The sequence below is a fragment of the Mustela nivalis genome, assembly GCF_964662115.1.
Source record: "Mustela nivalis genome assembly, chromosome: 3".
In the NCBI taxonomy this organism is placed as follows: Eukaryota; Metazoa; Chordata; class Mammalia; order Carnivora; family Mustelidae; genus Mustela; species Mustela nivalis.
In genome coordinates this window covers 149,942,612-149,957,582 of record NC_139022.1, presented here as the reverse complement: position 1 = coordinate 149,957,582, position 14,971 = coordinate 149,942,612, and the positions used below count along the sequence as shown (strand labels likewise).

Below are 14,971 nucleotides of genomic sequence, written 5' to 3'. Positions count from 1 at the left end.
TGACCCAAAGGTTCAGATCTCTTTCCTTCCACTTCAATTTTGGATGTCAAAGTTACCTCAGAGAAAAGCTACCTTTTCTCTATTCATTCAAAAATACATCTTCCTTTCTATAATTCCAAAGAAGTGCTGATTTTGAATGATTTTAAGAGGAAAAGATTTATATACCAATATGGGAGGGGGATCCTAGTTGAAGATTATCATTTTGTAACTGATTGGATAAATTAAGTAAGCGACATCTACCAGTTCACTAATGTGATTGGTTTACAATGGTACGAACAAAAATTGCATCTTTAATTGGCTTATTACAAGCATGTCATAATATAACTGTAAGATACAGGCCAAGATCAAGGTACAGAACATGAAACATAAGAGTCAGCTGCAAATAGGTAAATGACTCATCTGAACAGAACCTCTATTAAAAGATGTATGCATACCTCTAAAACTAATAATACAGTATATATTAAATTGAATTTAAATATTTTTTAAATTAAAAGATATAAGAATATATAATCTTAATAATTAGACTTATATATTCTGTAATCTTTATTTCAAATCGTAATTTTGAATAAATCCTTAAAAAACTGGGGCACTGGGGCGCCTGGGTGGCTCAGTGGGTTAAAGCCTCTGCCTTTGGCTCAGGTCATGGTCCCAGGGTCCTGGGATCGAGCCCTGCGTCAGGCTCTCTGCTCCGTGGGGAGCCTGCTGCCTCCCCTCTCTCTGCCTGCCTCTCTGACTACTTGCGATCTCTGTCAAATAAAGAAATAAATAATCTTAAAACAAAAACAAAAAAAACCTGGGGCTTCTTGGGTGGCATAGTAGCTTAAGCACCCACTCCTCATGTGACTCAAGTCAGGTCATGAGATCAAGTCCCAAGTCGGATTCTGTGCTGTGTGTGAATCCTGCTCGAGATTCATTCTCTCTCTCTCTCTCTCTCTCTCTCTCTCTCTCTTCCTTCCACTCTTCCCCTCCCCGGCTCACATTCTCTAAAAAAATTTTTTTAATTAAAAAAATTAAAATAAATCGGGGCGCCTGGGTGGCTCAGTGGGTTAAGCCGCTGCCTTTGGCTCGGGTCATGCTCTCGGGGTCCTGGGATCGAGCCCCGCATCGGGTTCTCTGCTCAGCAGAGAGCCTGCTTCCCCCTCTCTCTCTGCCTGCCTCTCTGCCTACTTGTGATCTGTCTATCGAATAAATAAAATCTTTAAAAAAAAAAAAATTAAAATAAATAACCTAAAATATTTAAAATATTTTTAAATTTAACATTTAAATGACAGAATATTCTTCCCAAAGTTCCTAAAGAAAAAAAAAAATGTAACATTAAGATTATATAACGGGAATAATATAGTCAAAACACAGGTTTCCCCACTAGACTGAACACAGCCATTTTACTACTTACATAATTAAAAATATAAATGTATTCTATAAAGGGCAGTTCTGACTTATCCTGGAAATAGCTCTGGATTTAGATTTCTAACTTTTATTCAAATACACTTCAGTGATCACTCTATGCCATGTATTGTGCCAAATGCTAGGTGAAAAATATTAATAAACATAAGATATGTCTCAGCCCTGGAGATCAAAATTAAATGAGAAAAGAGAAGCACATAATCACTTAATAATATATGACAGAGAGGTTGGCAATAAATATTATGGGAACAAAAAAAAAAAAAAAAAAAGAAGGGTGCCTGAGAGACTTCACTAGACATTAAGACAAGTGAGAACAGGAAACCTATCTTTTTCATACATGCAACCCTGGCCTCTGATACAATACCAGGCACATGGTGGCTTCTCAATAAATACCCACTGAAAGAAAGACTGTAAAGGGGAGACATAAGATAGAAAAGAATAGTATGAGAACAAAGGCACATGAAAAAAAATGCTATTTTCCTCAAGGAACAGCAAGAAATTATATATTCCCAGAAACAAGGTGATCAGGAAGAATAAAGGAAAAGGAAGATGCATTACAATGGTCTTATATACTAAGAAACTCCGGTTATCTTTGAGCAAAGGGTAATTACTAGGGAAAACACTTAGGCAAGTAGATAGCATAATCAGCTGTGTTTTAGAAAGACAACTTTGGAAAACAGACTGTGGGGAGGACAAAGGCAGGTATAAATAGATGTTACAAAATCTTCCATGCAAAGGGCGCCTGGGTGGCTCAGTGGGTTATAAAGCCTCTGCCTTCGGCTCAGGTCATGATCTCAGGGTCCTGGGATCTAGCCCCACATCAGGCTCTCTGCTGGGCAGGGAGCCTGCTTCCTCCTCTCTCTCTCTGCCTGCCTCTCTGCCTGCTTGTTATCTCTGTCAAATAAATAAATAAAACTAAAAAAAAAAAATCTTCCGTGCAAGAAACCATTAGTAATGAATCAGAGGCAATAAGAAAGTATAGGATTAGAGGAAAGGTAGAGGGAGGAATCAAGGATAAATCCAGGTTTCTCAACTGGCTAACCTGACGTATGATACTATTTACTAATACAGAATCCTAGAGCCAAGTACAGATTTAGGGATTTTTTTTTTTAACCATTTGTAGTAATAAGAATATGTTACCAAAAACAGTAACAGCAAAAAACATGTCATACTGTTATACGTTAAAATGATGGGACAAAATAACTGAGTATTTGGCCTACATACGAAAGAGACTTTAAGAGGCACCAGGGTGGCTCAGTTGTTAAGTGTCTGCTGTCAGTTCAGGTCGTGATCCTGGGATCAAGTCCCACATCAGGCTCCCCGCTCAGCGGGAAGCCTGCTTCCCCCTCTCCCACTCACCCTATTTGTGTTTCCTATGTGTCTGTCAAATAAATAAAAATAAAATCTTTAATATATATATATATATATATTTAAAAAAAATGCAAGAGACTTGTGTTTGAAACTTGTGTTCCTAAGAAATATTGATTCCAGAGCTAAGTTTGGCTAGAAAGGGACCCACTGTAATGTGCATTTACAGGAGATACTCCAGTGATCCTTATCCACACTTAAAATTTTTTTAAGGTATTTATTTTAAAGAGACACAGAGAGAGAACAAGCATTCCATGCATGAGTGAGAGGAGGGGCTGAGGGAAAAAAATCTTCAGTCTTCCTGCTGAGCAGGGAGCCCCAACTCAAGGGCTCAATCTCAAGACTCTGAGATCATAACCTGAAGCAAAACCATGGGTGAGACACTTAACTTACTGAGCCATTCAGGTGCCCCAAAACACACTAAAATTTGAAACATGCTATAAAGACTACCAGAATATTATGTAACTAGATTCTGATATCCCTTTGGATTATTTGATCTGAACTCTAGAAGAGATAAGAGGCTACTTTATGAAGTATGCTTCTGTATCATTTTCAAATAAAATGATACAATATGAAACAATACCCAGAAGACAAAATAAATTACTAATACATATAATCTACATTATACTAATTTTTTGCATAAATAAGCTTTTAATGTCCACACCAACCATATAAAGTAGGTTACTATTACCATCTTCATTTAAGAAATGAGTTGTAAGAGAGATTATTTTCCTAAAGTCACATAAATACCAGAATTGACAATAGAATTTGAACCTAAGCAATCTGATTCTAGTATCTACCCTTATTTCCCAGTATAAAATCACTCTACAGTCTACTTCATTATACTGCCTTTCACAGGGCCAAGAACATATGTTTAGTATACACAGCAGTTTATAATTACATTTATTTATGTGATTGATATTTATCTCACACTCTAAGTCTGTTTCAGTTCACCACTGTATCATCCTGTAACTAGAAAAATGAACACAGTAATCACTTAGAAAAAAATTACTGAACATACTATTCAGAAAAAAATTCATAAAAACTTTAGAGTATACCAAACTCTGTTTCTTGAAATAGGTGCTGGGTTTACAGGTGTGTCAATCTGTGAAAATTCACTGAGCAATACACATATATTACATTCAGTTCTCTCTCAGTATATTACAGACATTACAGAAACCTGTGACTTTAACTTGACTTTTCACAATCCAGCATTTGTAACAAAAGGAGTCCCCACTTCAGACCTCTGAATAGTAAAATATAAGAATTTATAAGATAATACTTATGATTAATTATAATAACAAGAGCTATAGAATTTGAATTATATATAATTTATATACAAATTATATAAAGCAGGAGCAAATAAAGAAGATCATGTTGCATTTATTTTACAACTCTGAGGACCAAAAAAGTATCCCCCTAAACCTAACCAAACTGATCTTGCTATTGCTTTAGAAAGGAATCTAAGAATTTACTTAATACATTTAACAAGGTAACTATCTTTGTCCACTCAAATTGGTCAAATTTTTATAAAATGTTTTAAATGAAAGCACTTAGGAATAGAAAAGAAAAAGGTAGAAATTCAAATTATCTACCTTAAAAACCACCTTCATAAGCTTTCTCTGCTCCTTTCCTCACACTTTGAAGCACTGTATTTATATTCATAGCAGTGCTACAAACCATGTTGCAACAGATGGAAAAAGAACCAAAGCCTAACTATTTACCTTACCTAATAATCTTCTAATCATTCCAACATTATCTATTTTACATTGTAAATGATCTGTGAATTTATGTATATTTTCTGGTAAAAAGATGATTCGGGTTGAGTTAAAAAATGAAGAGCAGCTTGATAGGAAAGACTAAGTATTAATTGCTTTCTTAGAATTCATCTCTTTTCCTTTCTCATAATGAAATCAGAAATCAGTGGAATACTTGGGCTTATACTACAGTTATGGGACAACTGTGGTAGAGAACTCTACCCAAATTCACAAAGCACTTTTACTTTGTGCACAAGTACAAAGTATACCCAAGCATATACAGTACACAGAAGACATGCACCAGTTTGCGGAAGTGGCTGTCATTCAAGGATCTATTTGTCATGACATTTATTTTACTGTCATTTTGGGGGGAGAAACCCAATATGAAAAATACTGTCTGCAACTAGAACATTTTCCTTTTTTGTTAATTTATTTTTTCAGTGTTCAAGATGCATTGTTTATGCACCATACCCAGTGCTCCATGTAATACCTGCCCTCCCTCCTTAATATCCACTAGCAGGCTCACCCACCCCCCCGACACCTCTCCCCTCCAAAACCCTCAGTTTGTTTCTCAGAGTCCACAGTCTCTCATGCTTCCTCTTCCCTTCCAATTTCCCCCAATTCACTTTTCCTTGCCTTCTCCTAATGTTATTCCTTATGCTCCTAAGTAAGTGAAACCATATAGTCGACTCTCTCTGCTTGACTTATTTCACTCAGCATAATCTCCTCCAGTGCCATCCATGCTGATATAAAAGTTGGATAGTCATCCTTTCTGATGAAGGCATAACACTCCTTTGTATATAGCGACCATATCTTCTTTATCTATTCGTCTGTTGAAGTGAATCTTGGCTCTTTCCACAGTCTGGCTATTGTGGCCATAGATCTTCAATATCAGCCCTTTGTCTGCAGTGTCATTGTGAATGTCTTCTTCCATTCTGTGGGTTGCCTCTTTGTTTTGTTGGACTGTTTCCTTTGCCTTGCAGATGCTTTTGAGCTTGATGAAGTCCCAAAAGTTCATTTTCGCTTTTGTTTCCTTTGCCTTTGGAGACATGTCTTGAAAGAAGTTGCTGTGACTGATGTTGAGGAAGTTATTGCCTATATTCTCCCCTAGGATTTTATAGATTTCCTGCTTCACACTGAGGTCTTATCCATTTCGAGTTTATCTTTGGGTATGGTGTAAAAGAATGGTTAAGTTTCCTTCTTCTATACGTAGTGTCCAATTTTCCCAGCACCTTTTATTGAAGAGACATTTTTTTCCCCCATTGGATATTTTTTTCCTGCTCTGTCGAAGATTATTTGAGCATAGAGCTGCAGGTCCATATCTGGACTCTACTCTGTTCTACTGGTCCATGTGTCTGTTTCTGTGCCCGTACTACACCCTCTGTGATCACAGCTTTGGAGTAAAAAAGCTTGGAATCAGGCAACGTGATGCCCCCTGTTTTGTTTTTCTTTTTCAACATTTCCTTAGCAATTTGGGATCTTTTCTGGTTCCATACAAATTGTAGGATTTGTTCCAGCACTCTGAAAAATGCTGGTGGAATTTTGATCGGGATGGCATTAAAAGTATAGATTGCTCTGGACAGCATAGACATTTTAACAATATTTATTCTTCCGATCCAGGAGCATGGAATGCTTTTCCATCTTTGTGTCTTCTTCAATTTCTTTCATGAGTGTTCTACAGTTCCTCGAGTACAGATCCTTTACCTCTTTGGTTAGGCTTATTCCCAGTTATCTTATGGTCCTTGGTGCTATAGCAAAAGGAATCAATTCTCTAATTTCCTTTTCTATATTTTCATTGTTAGTGTATAAGAAAGCAACTGATTTCTGTGCATTAATTTTGTATCCTGCCACATTGCTGAATTACTATATGAGTTCTAGTAGTTTGGGGGTGGAGTCTTCTGGGTTTTCCATGTAAAGTGTCACATCATTTGAGAAGAGAGAGTTTGATTTCTTCTTCGCCAATTTAAATACCTTTTATTTCTTTCTATTTTCTGATTACTGTTGCTAGGACTTCTAGTACTATGTTGAACAACAGTGGCAAGAGTATCCTTGTTGTGTTCCTCATCTCAAAGGGAAGGCTGTCATTTTATCCCCATTGAGAACGACGTTCACTGTGGTTTTCATAGACAGATTTTATGAAGTTGAGGAATGTTTCCTCTATCCCTATACTATGAAAAGTTTTAATCAGGAATGGATGCTGTATTTTGTCAAATGCTTTTTCTGCTTCAACTGAGAGGACCATGTGGTTTTTCTCCCCTCTTATTGATTTGTTCTTTCACACTGATTTATTTGCAAATGTTGAACCACCCTTGCATTCCAGTGGTAAATCCCACCAGGTCATGGTGGATAACTTTTTAATGTTCTGTTAGATACTATTAGCTAGGATCTTGATGAGAATCTTGACATCCATATTCATCAAGGATATTGGTCTGAAATTCTCCTTTTAGATGGGGTCTTTGCCTGGTTTGGGGATCAGGGTAATGCTGGCTTCAAACAAAGAGTCAAAGTTTTCTTCTAAAATAGCTTCAGGGAGAATAGGTATTATTTCTATTTGAATGTTTGGTAGAATTCCCCAGGGAATCCATCAGGTCCTGTTGTAAACTTCTTTCTGTTTCAGTCTTGGAAGTTTATAGGTTTCCAGGAATGCATCCATTTATTCTAGGTTGCTTAACTTATTGACATGTAACTGTTGATAATAATTTCTGATATTGTTTCTATTTCCTTGTTAGTCATCAACTCTCCCCTTTCATTCATAATTTTATTAATTTGGGTCCTCTCTCTCATCTTTTGGATTAGTTTGGCCAGTAGTTTATTGATCTTATTAATTCTTTCAAAGAACCAGCTTCTAATTTCGTTGATGTGTTCTACTGCCTCTAGGACATGAACACTGTCCCATTCCCCAGACTGGGGAGATTTTCATCCAGAATTTGTTCAACTGTATCTTCTAGTCTTCTCTCGTTCTCCACCCCCTCCAGGATCCCAATAATTCTGACACTGGAATGTTTCATGGCATCATTTATTTCCCTAATTCTGTTTTCAAGGCTTCTAACTGTTTGTTCCAGGCCTCCTCCTGATCCTTCTTTTCTATCAGTTTGTCTTGTGGATCACTAATTCTATCTTCTGCCTTGGTTACCCTAGTTGTTAAGAGTATTTAGATTAGATTGGACCTCACTAATAGCATTTTTAACTTCTGCCAGATCGGCTCTCACTTCTGCCTTTAGAGATTCTATGTTGTCACTATTGGTTTTCTCCAACCTAGCCAATGCCTGGATAATTCTTACTCTGCATTCCCTTTCCAACATACTGTTTATGTCCATATCCAGTAGTTTTTTTTTTGGGGGGGGAAGCATTTTCTAAGACAGTAAAATTAACTAAAAGCAATTACTATATAAAGATTTTTTTAAAAAGATGTATTTATTTGACAGGGAGAAAGAGAACACAGGTAGGGGAGAGTAGCAGAGAGAGGGAGAAGCAGATTCCCTGCTAAGCAGGGAGCCTGAGGTAGGACTTGATCCCAGCGTACTGGGATCATGACTTGAGTTGAAGGCAGATGCTTAACTGACTGAGCCACCCAGGCACTCCTTATATAGAGATTATAATCACTGGATGCTGTGCAAAAATTTCTGTGTCTTAATCTATTATACTTACAAAGACACCTATAAAATTATTAGATTTAGACAATCCCCTAATTAGGAAACTTTTATTATATGAGAAAAATCCTGTTTGCCTCTGAAACAATTCACTATATAAATGAACCCTGTGAAAGAATAGAACAGCTGAGTCTAAAGGCTGAGATAACTGTGATATACACCCAATCTAATAGAATTGTTTAGAAGTTAGTTGTACATTTTGCTTGTACAGCTACTTTCATGTTTCTATTTTTCTCTATGAAACAGGACTATTTATAGTTCAGATCACTTGTCTGACAGGTGGCTTCTATGAATGTAATGAAGGGCTTACCTCTTTGAAACTAATAAAGGAACAAAAGGATACAAATTCACTTTGGCAGCAGGACATTTACTTTAGCATGGGTTAGAAATGTTATTATCTAACATCTCCCATTTGTATTCTTGTTCTACAATTTATTTCATTCTAAGATTTCTACCATTAGTTATTCACTATTTCTCATTTATCTCTCTTCACTAACTCTTTTATCTATCTTTAAAAAAAAACTTCAGGGTGCCTGGGTGGTGCAGTCGGTTGGGCATTAGACTTCAGCTCAGGTCATGATCTCAGGGTCCTGGGATCGAGCCCTTCGTTGGGCTCCCTGCTCACCAGGGAGTCTGCTTCTCTCTCTCCCTGCTGCTCCCCCTGCTTGTGCTTTCTGACAAATGAATAAATAAAATCTTTAAAAAAAAAAAAATGCTTCTGCCACTGTTTTCCAGTTTTGAAGTGACATTACTTCTTTTACCAAATCTCTCTTTTACCAAATCTTTCCATTTTCGAAGTGACATTACTTCTTTCTTTTACCAAATCAAATTAATTCTTACCTCATCATTTCCTAAACTTGACCAATCTAGGCCACTGTTCCAATAAACTTGTTTTCAAGTTTACTACTTGTCGAATTCAAGAGCTTTTTCTCACTTTTCAAACTCACTGACTTTTCCATTATAGTACTGGCCAATGATAGCCAAATCCACCTTCTCTCCCTTGGTGTCTGTAATTATACTGCTTTAGTCTTCTTTCCTATTTCTCACTGTTCCTTGTGCATCTGTCCCCTTAAAGGAAAACAGTATGGAGTATTCTTCCTCCTGCTTCATCATATCCTCTAACATGACCTGAAGTTCTACCTGTTGCCCTCAGGTTTCTCTTCTAATTGTCTCCATAACTCTAAAAAATTCAATTTTAGTTTTTAAGTGAACAATGACTCAAAATCTCAATTCTGGACTTAATCTTCAAATAAAGCACCATAGCTCACTCTTGTGTTTGGTCTACCTCAAATTCATCATTTCCAATAATCTCATTCATCCTTAACAAAAAAGTTTCCAAAATGTCCTTTTTGAGACAATAGTAACTGTCTAAAATAGAAAATTACATCCAGGTTGTTACCAAATATCCCTAAGACTTCTTAGTGTATCTATCTTAAGCACTACTTCTTCCTCTTTTTCTCTTTACCATCCTCACCATTTTTTTTCATTATTATGTTGTTAGCCAACATATAATACATCATTAGTTTTTGATGTAGTGTTCAACAATTCTTTAGTTGTATATAACACCCAGTGGTCATCACCACACATGCCCACCACTGGGTTACCCCATTTCCCCACTCCCCTCCCTTCTGTAACCTTCAGTTTGGTTCCCAGAGTCCAGAGTCTCTCATGGTTTGTCTCCCTCTCTTTCTTCCCATTCAGTTTTCAGTTTTCCCTCCCTTCCCCTGTGGTCCTCCACGCTATTTCTTATGCTCCACATATGAATGAAACCATATGATAATTATCTTTCTCTGCTTGACTTATTTCACTTAGCATAATACCCTCCAGTTCCATCCTTGTCAATGCAAATGGTTGGTATTCATCCTTTCTGATGGCTGAGTAATATTCCATTATATATATGAACCACATCTTCTTTATCTACTCTTCTGCTGAAGAACATCTCGGCTCCTTTCAGTTTGGCTATTGCGGACATTGCTGCTATGAACATAGGGATGCATGTGCCCCTTCTTTTCACTTACCTAGCAGTGCAACTGTTAGGTACTAGGGTAGCTTTATGTTCAAGTTTTGAGGAACCTCCATACTGTTTTCCAGAGTGGCTGTACCATCTTGCATTCCCACCAACAGTATAAGATGGGTCCCCTTTCTCCAAATCCTCGTCAATATTTGTTGTTTCCTGTCATGTTAATTTTTGCCGTGTAAAGGGGTATCTCATTGTGGTTTTAATTTGTATTTCCCTGATGACTTAGTGATGTTGAACATTTTTTCATGTGTCTGTTAGCCATTTGTATGTCTTCTTTGGATAAGTGCCTGTTCATGTCTTCAGCCCATTTCTTGACTGGATTATTTGTTTTCTGGGTATTGAGTTTGAGAAGTTCTTTATAGATCTTGGATACCAGCCCTTTATCCATAATGTCATTTGCAAATATGTTCTCCCCATCTATGGTCTGCCTCTTAGCTTTGTTGACTGTTTCCTTTGCTGTGCAGACGCTTTTTATCTTGATGAAGTCCCAAAAGTTCATTTTCGCTTTTGTTTCCTAGCCTTTAGAGACGCGACTTAAAATAAGGTGATGTGGCAAATGTTGAAAAGGTTACTGCCTATGTTCTCCTCCAGGACTTTCATGGATTCCTGTTTCACACTGAGGTCTTTCATCCATTTTGAGTCTATCTTTGTTTACGGCATAAGAAAATTCTCAGCGAGGAAAAAAAAAGAGCTTTTCCCTTAAGGTCAGAACACAAACGGATGCCCACTCTCGCCATTATTTTTCAACATACTACTAGAAGTCCTAGCCTCTATTAGTCAGACAATGAAAAGAGATAAAAGACATTCAAACAGGCAAGAAGAAGTCAAACTCTCTCTTTGCAGATGACATGACACTTTATGTGAAAAACCCAAGACTCTACCCCCAAACTACTAGAACTCACACAGCAATTCAGCACCATGACAGGATACAAAATAAATGCACAGAAATCCGTTGTGTTTCTATACATAAAAAATGTGACTAAAGAAAGAGAAATTAGGGAATCAATTCCATTTACAATAGCACCAGAAATCGTAAGATACCTAGGACTAAACCTAACCGAAGAGATAAAAGATCTATACTTTAGAAACTACAAAATACTCATAAAAGTAATGGAGGAAGACAAAAAAAGATGGAAAAACATTCCATGTTCATGGATTGGAAGAATAAATATTGTGAAAATGTCTATGCTGCTCAGAGCAATCTACACTTTCAGTGCAATCCCTATCAAAATACCATCGACATTTTTCACAGAGCTGGAACAAACCATCCTAAAATTTGTATGGAACCAGAAAAGACCCCAAATTGCCAGAGCATTGTTGAAAAAGAAAACTAAAACTGCAGGCATTACAATGCCTAACTTCAAGCTATATTAAAAAGCTGTGATAATCAAGACAGCATGGTAATGGCACAAAAACAGGCACATAGATCAATGGAACACAATAGAGACCACAGAAATGGACCCCTGACTCTATGGTCAACTAATCTTTGACAAATCAGGAAAGAATATCCAATGGAAAAAAGACAGTCTCTTCAATAAATGGTGCGGGGAAAATTTGGACAGCCACATGCAGAAGAATGAAACTGGGCCATTCTCTTGAGCATTCTTATACCACACTACTACAATATTATGTTTTTATATATTACTAAATTCTGAATCAGTGATTTGCAGGTATTACCATATTTAGCATTGTTTATGTTTTTATGGTTAAGTGAAATCATTTCTATACACCAAATAAGACAAAACTCACCTAAAATTATCAAAACAGAAACATACTGGTTAATCTGGAGTCCCATGCATCAAAGTAAAAAACGAGAAGTTAAGCTTTTTTATCAACATTCAACAATGATGATCATAATCGGGCAAAAAAACAGTAATGCACAATTAAGATGTGTAATACAAGTATAAACAGATCCTCTACTTACAAGTTTACTACTTGTTATTCCTCACATTTCACTTAGTCATGCATAAATAATTGCATTAACACCAATAATCAAAATCTAAAAGCATATTTACAAATTCTCTTTGAATTAAAGTTCAAAAGCTATGAATTACTACAAATGAAACCATTATAATGCATGTCTTAGGTTACATCTTTCATGAACAGGATGTTTGAATATGATCCACTAATTGCTAATATTTTTATATTTCTTTATGCATTTTGATAATACTTTTGAAACATAGTCATTTTCCATATTTCCACTAAAGGACCATGATGCTTCATGTGAAAACCTGGGGTCAGATAGGGTTAGGAATTCAAATATATTTATTTCAAAATGTAGTATTTACCCCAGATGCACCATACCCAGAAGGGTTTGAGGCAGCACTGCATATTCAACCACAAGAATATTTTTTAGGTAAAAGATATGAGTAGACACACTGAGATAATACAAATGCTGGTCAGGTTTTTTTTGCCAAATGAATTTAGGTCAGGTTAGGTTTTCTCAGGTCAAGTTATTCATGAAAATAGTTTTCATTTTCAGAGTTCTTGGGTTTTCAAATTGTGGGTAAGAGACTATAGGATTTAAACATTTTTTTTTTTTTGGATTTATACAATTAATACTACCAACATTCTAGACCTTGTACTCTTTTCTATAACAGTCACTGAAACTGTCTTTTTTTTCCATGTTCCCAGTGACACAAAATTGTGGAAATACTGAGGTATAAATTTAGATCTCTTTATTCAAGTTTGATAGTTTAGTAAGAAATAAACTACATCACTCCAGAAATAACTACTGGTTGTCCACACAGAGAATTTAACCATCAACAAAAAAATTTTCCCACTATTCAAAATAAAAACATGTCGTTTAGAATAAAAAACACTTAATAGTAAGAATGACTTCAAGCTTTCAGAGTAACTACCTGGCTACCAAAGTACATCTGAAATCTACCAACATGGGTACTACTTGAATGTGATTAGAAATGCCAAATGTTGGGCCCTCCTACACCTACTGAATCTGACTCTTCATTAAAACAAAATCCTCAGGTGCTTCATTTGTACTTTTAGGCAGAAAAAATTTAATAGCAGGCCTAACTGCTTTTCCTTTAAAAGGTCTGCTCAATGGGTTAAGGGGTGCCTGGGTGGCTCAGTCAGTTAAGCGTCTGCCGCTGGCTAAGGTAATGATCCCAGGGTCCTAGGATCACGCTCCACGTCGGGCTCTCTGCTCAGCAGAGAGTCTGCTTCTCTCTCTCCCTGTGCCCCTCTCCATCACTGATGCTCTCTCTCCTTCTCAAACAAATAAGTAAAATCTTTAAGTTGGGGGGGGGGGGGGAAAGGTCTACTTCACTTACAAGGCTGACCCTTGGCTGGAATCTAGAAACAAATCTGGGGAGGGGTTCCACCACCCTATCTGATCAGAGTGGCTAACTGGGCCTAAACTATTTACACAAACAATATGGTTTATGCTGAATACCAGCTTTTCTTCTGTGAAAGTGGAATTTTGTTACCTGCCAGGTGAAAGGTATCTACTTGACAAATCCTCAATAAAAACCCTGGAGACTGAGATTCTAACAAAATCCCTGTTGCACAATATTTCACTTGTTCTCACAATCTGTTGCTGGAGAGGAATGACCCCACAGGAAGAAGACACTAGAAGCTTACACCTGGTTTCCCCCCATTTTACCAAATGTACCTTTTTCCCTAAGCTAATTTTGCTTTGTAATCTTTTGCCATAATGAGCCCTCAAAATTATCAAACCTGGGGTGATCTTGGGGCTCTCCAGAACAACATTAACGTTTGAGAAACACTACTCTAGAGCTTAAATGTAGGACTTAAAGACTATGGCTCATCCCTGGACAAGTACAGGACAAGAAATCAATCTTGTACAGGGTGAATGGGTAGCTCAGTCATTTAAGCGTCTGCCTTTGGCTCAGGTCATGATCCAAAGTCCTGGGATTGAGTCCCTTGTCAGGCTCTCTAGTAGGCAGGGAATCTGTTCCCTCTGCCCCTCCCCCATTTGTGTGCATGCACGGTGTGCATACTCGAGCTTCTTCTCTCTCAAATAAATAAAATCTTTAAAAAAAAAAAAAAAGAAAGAAAGAAATTAAGAAATCCATCTTGTACAAAATCAGACCTTAAGAAAAGACTACGCCCCCAGGAAAAAGTGTGAATTGGAAGCACATGCATCAGACAGATGTAGATAGCCAAGAAGAGTACCTCTGGGTAAATCTGAAAACAAAACTAATAAAGACTTCCTGAGATTTTGAATCCACTGTACAAGGCTTTGGAACTTAGATGTATATACTCTTTTGCATGGTCCAAAAAATCCAACATGAGAATTTTAATTTAAAGTAGCCTCTTGCTGAATATAAGTCTCTTCAACAAATGTGTTGGGAAAATTAGAGAGCTACAGGTGAAGAACGAAAATGAACCACTTTTTTCACCACATACTAAAATAAAGTAAAAATGGATTAAAGATCTAAATGTGAGACCTGAAATCATAAAACTCCTTGAAAAGAGCACAGGCAGTAACATCTCTGACATTGGCCATGCAATATTTTTGTAGATATATCTTCTGAGGCAAGGGAAATAAAAGCAAAATAAACTATTGGGACTACATCAAAATAAAATGTTTCTAGAGGCGTCTGGGTGTTGCAACTGGTTAAGCATCTGACTCTTGGGTAAGCTCAGATCATGATCCTGGGGTTGTGGATCAAGCCCCATATTGGACTCAGCATTCAGCATGGAGTCTGCTTAAGACTCTCTCTCCCTCCGTCTCTCCCTTCTCCCATTCTCTCTCTTTACATATATACAGAAAATAAATATTTTTTAAA

General features: G+C 36.9%; 1 protein-coding gene and 1 long non-coding RNA gene across 7 annotated transcripts in view; one reads left to right on the top strand and one right to left on the bottom strand.

Annotated features, from left to right (window-relative positions):
• Positions 1-14,971, bottom strand: part of RICTOR (RPTOR independent companion of MTOR complex 2) — a 136,012-nt gene that overhangs the window by 97,659 nt on the left and 23,382 nt on the right. The gene's annotated exons all lie outside the window — the stretch shown is intronic.
• The window catches only part of LOC309861018, a 78,163-nt gene that overhangs the window by 40,992 nt on the left and 22,200 nt on the right, over positions 1-14,971 (top strand). The window lies entirely within an intron of this gene.